General features: G+C 39.5%; 1 pseudogene; it reads right to left on the bottom strand.

The window, feature by feature from the left end:
• Window positions 1–1,244: 1,244 nt before the first annotated feature.
• On the bottom strand, window positions 1,245–4,657 carry LOC116016447 (annotated as a pseudogene).
• Between the last annotated feature and the right edge of the window lie 318 nt (window positions 4,658–4,975).

Below are 4,975 nucleotides of genomic sequence, written 5' to 3'. Positions count from 1 at the left end.
AACAGAAGGACCAAAATTGGTACAAAATCAATAGTTAAGGGACCAACTTTGGTAAAATTAAAAGTTGAGGACAAAAATTGGTAAAAGTCAATAGTCGAAGGACTATTTTTGGAATTAACTCTTTTTTGTATGTTAGCCCCTGTAAAAATGTCTACATCAAAATTTTAAGCATGAGAATAAAAGTTTAGAGTAGAGAATGATATTACGACTCTGTTACAATATAGTATCAACTCACTTCATGTGGGAGTGTAAACCGGGAGACCGAGTGCCAATAGACCACAAGGTCTTTGACAACTAAATGTATATTTACTCACTATATAATGTAAATATGGAGTAAGAGCATGGACATCAGCGGATCTTTGTGGGTTAAGAGCAAGGCCATCAATGAATATTGTGGAGTTAATGTCAGATTCAATGCTTACATGGAAGGGAGAGAGAGGGGGAGAGAGAAGATTGTGAAGCATCTGCAAATTTGGAGATCATAGCTGACAAGTGGGGTAGGGCATTAATGGGATGAACGCATGTTGTGCGCGTATCGCTCACAGCAGCAGCAGCGCCCACTCGGGATGCACGGGCACGCCTGACTGTTCAGTTTTTTAATATTTTTTTTTTAAAATCTTATTTATTTTTTTTCTTCTCCTCCCACTTTCTCTTTCCTAATCACACTTACAAAAACCCCTCAAGAACCGTGAAATAATCCCATTGATAAGGATGCTCTAATGTTAGAATAATAGTGAGTTGGATGAGAGATACAGGAAGAGAAAGAATAAAAAGTTGTCTCTGCAAGAGAGGAGATAATGGTAGAAAATGGACCCCACTGACGCGAACCTTCAGCCGCATCACGCACGCGTGATGGGCAATTATTGCACCTAGCCGTGTGCATTTGCTTGAAACAGTTTCTCAATAACAATTTTACGCCTTTGAGTTCGCATAGAGCCTTTGATTAAGCCGTGCTTAAAATCGGGTTGGTGTGCATAATGCATCAAAACAAGCCCCTTCTCTTCATCTTTTTTAGCCTCTCCATCTGAGGTTTTAGTCTTGGTTTCTTTATTCACAGTATCAGTCTCTTTGCTAGCATTAGGCTTCGTTTCTTTGCGCCTGACTTTCCTTCTTTTTTTAAAAAAAATCATATTTAATTTTTTTTCTTTTCATCTTATTTTTTCTTTCCTAATCACACTTACAAAAACTCCTTACAAACTAGGAAAAAATAAGGATGCTCTAATACAGCCGTGTCTCTCCATATGTACGACGTACTGCTTATTATTATTATTATTTTGGAAAAGCAAATTTGGTTTCCATTTTTTAATGAAAGAAAGTCGTAACAGAACGAAGCAAACCAATATAACTGAAACTGCAGGATACAATAATACCACAACACACCTGACACCACCTCCAAGTCTCCAACCACTGCACACAACCTTATTCAACTAACATATAAGGTGGATGGTCTTCTGATCTACAAGAAAAGACCATGCTTTCCAAATAAAGAAGGAACATTATATTCTGTTCTTGATCTCCGCTTAATTAGTACCTGTAGTGAGGAGGCTTGTAAGGACCCTGAACTGGAACACTAATGTAAGCAGCTTGGTCGGGGCTAAGTTTAGTGAGCTTGGCACCGAGCTTCCCAAGATGAAGGGCAGCTACCTTCTCATCCAGGTGCTTGGGCAAGAGGTAAACCTTATTATTCTCGTACTTGCCACTGCTCTTCTCCTTCCACAGCTCCAGCTGGGCAATGAGTTGGTTGGTTAAGGAGCAGGACAGCACGAAACTAGGGTGTCCGCTGGCACAACCCAGGTTCATGAGACGCCCCTCGCCCAAAACAATGACGCCACGGTTGGTCTCCGGGAACACGAACCTGTCGGTCTGAGGTTTGATGGTGATTCTCTTCACACCAGGGTACGTCTCAAGCCCGTGCATGTCAATTTCATTGTCGAAGTGGCCAACGTTGCAAACAATCGCGTTGTTCTTCATCTTCTTCATGTGGGTAACCATGATCACGTCCTTGTTGCCAGTGGTGGTCACAAAGATATCAGCTTCAGAGACGACATCCTGGAGGGTGAGAACCTGGAGACCCTCCACAAGCGCCTGGAGAGCACAGATTGGATCAATCTCAGTCACGATCACACGAGCACCAGCCTGCTTCAAAGCTGCAGCACAACCCTTGCCAACATCTCCGTAACCGCAGATAACTGCCACCTTACCTGTTAAGAATAAAATATGGATTTATAAGGCTATAAGTTAGACTAGTTAACAGGTTGGGTCAATCTTTTAGGGGGTGTATTATCAAAACTTTCAAAAGGCTTTTAAAGTGATAGATTTTAATTGACTTTTGCAAGAGTTTTTGTAGACTTTCTAGAATCTTTTAAACTATTATCAACTTTGTAAAAGTTTATAAATATCTGTGACTTTTAAAAACTTTTTCATATTAAAAATTCTACAAAACTCATTTGAATTCTAAACTGAATACACCCTCACAAACATTTCATAACTTCTATTAATATATTATTTATAATTTTCTTACGAAAGTATATTTTTATAAATCATAAATAAATTAATGCATTGTAAAAAAATAAAAACTAAATATTGATTGTCAAAATAGAGTATATTAATCTCTCAAAAAATTCAACTTAACACAAATACATATATTAATAATTAATCAACATACAATTATATTAAATTATATTAATTAAATAAAAATTATAAAATATAAATTATATTTTCAAATAGAATATTTATGTATTTTGAAAAAAAAAATATTTATGTTGTTGTTGCTGTTCGCAGCATAAATTTACTGCGAACAGCGGCAAGCTTTGCTGCGATTGCAGCAATTTTTATTTATTGTGATCGCAACATTTTTTTCTCTGAATATTTTGAAACGTACCGTAAAATTGATGAAAAATTCTTCTGGTTTAGATAGAGAAAAAAAATCTGTAAAAAATGTTGAAAATTTTGGGATTGGAGGGTCAGATTTCATCTATTTATATTAATGAAGAAAAAGTCTACACAAATCTTATTTTGACAGAATCTATGAACGTTAATAACTTTTTGAATAATAGTAGACTTTTAAAGACTCTATAATGGCCTGTTTGGTTGGATGTAGTTTGGGGGAATTGAAATTCAGTGAATTTCCAAACTATAGTGTTTGGTTGGAGGGAATTGCAAGTCCTTCCAAATGATGAATTGCAATTCTGGGGTACTCCCATGAATTGCAATTCGGTGGAGATGAGGGGCAATTTGTTGGTGTAAAGACAATTTTGCCCATCCTTCCATACTCTTTTGTCTTCTTTTTTTTTTTTTTTAAATTTGAAAGAATTATTATTATTATTATTATTATTATTATTATTATTATTATTATTATTATTATTATTATTTACCGTACTACTACTATTACTACAACATCTACCACAGCATAAGGACATTTTAGTCATTTTGTCCCTTCTTACCTTTCAATTCTCTGTACTCCTATTTCTGCATACCAAACACTGTAATTTCAATTCCTACTTTATTCATTGAATTGCAATTCCACCGAATTACAATTATTTCCCTCCTAATTCCCTCCTCCCAACCAAACGCCCTATAAAGATCTAAATCGAATACCAATATATTTTAAAGAGTTTTTAAAAGTCTGGATCCAATACCGGTAGACTTTTAAAGAGTCTTTAAAAGTCTAAATAGAACACCGTCAAACTTTTAAAGTTAGTAAAAAATTTTAAAAGTCTATGAAAGTCATTATTGAATACAGTGTGGTTTGATCTTGAGTGACCCGACCCAATATTAAATTATAACGTTACCAGCAATCATAACATCAGTGGCTCTCAGCAAACCATCTGGTACAGAGTGGCGGCATCCATACACGTTGTCAAACTTGCGCTTGGTGACAGAGTCGTTGATATTGATGGCAGGGAAAAGAAGAGTTCCATTAGCTTGCATCTGATGAAGTCTATGGACACCAGAAGTGGTCTCCTCAGAAACACCAATAAGTCTGTCCTTCATCCTGGTGTACTTGTTGGGATCGGCCTTGAGGCTGTCCCTGATGATGGTGAGAACTATCTGGTACTCCGCATTGTTGGTGGAGTTGGGATCCGGTACGGTGCCGTTCTTGGCGTACTCCTCCTCGGCCTTGACGCCCTCGTGGATCAAGAGGGTGGCGTCGCCGCCGTCGTCGATGATGAGATCCGGAGGGTCTCCCCTTTCCAGGCGAAGACGGCGGCGCTGTCGCGGGCGATGGCGGCGGCCACGGGGTCCTGGGTTGAGAAGATGTTGGAGGAGCACCATCTGACTTGGGCGCCCAGGGCGATGAGGGTATCGATCAGGACGGCGGTTTCGGTGGTGACATGCATACTGCCGCTGATCCTGGCGCCCTTGAAGGGCTGGGAAGCTCCGAATTCGGCCCGGGAAGCCATCAGCCCAGGCATTTCAACCTCGGCGAGCTCGATTTCGAGCCGCCCGAAACTGGCCTGGGACATGTCCTTCACCTTGTACTCGTGGCCGGAGGTGCTTTTCTCGACGGTCAATGCCATGGGTAGAGAGAGTATGGACAGTAGGTACGAGGAGTAGATATGTGCCTCTCTTCTTCTGGGTTTTTGGAAGAAGCGAGTGTGCAGGGAAGGGATAAGCCAAATTATCATTCATTATGGTGGTGGACCATACTATCAAATCCAGGACGAGAATGGGGAACTCTTTCAATTCCCTGTCGTGTACAAGGATAATCTTCCCGTCCCGCCCCGTCCCCAAATATATATAATTAAAATCATAACTTTTAAAATTAAAATTACACTAATTTAATAGGTTGATTAAGAATTAATCGGAGACGGAGATTCTCTGTTCCCGCCTAATTCTTCGCCGGAACGGGGATGGGGACTACTTTCCAGTCCCCGTCGGGGACGGGGTCGGAGTTTAGGGGACGGAGAGTATACTCTCGGCCCGCTGTCATCCCTACAAATATATGTACATTTAGTATATTAAAAATGTACTT

Source organism: Ipomoea triloba, chromosome 4 (assembly GCF_003576645.1).
Source record: "Ipomoea triloba cultivar NCNSP0323 chromosome 4, ASM357664v1".
Lineage (NCBI taxonomy): Eukaryota > Viridiplantae > Streptophyta > Magnoliopsida > Solanales > Convolvulaceae > Ipomoea > Ipomoea triloba.
Note: the sequence above shows the minus strand (reverse complement) of the source record. Positions and strands in the feature narration are given on the sequence as shown.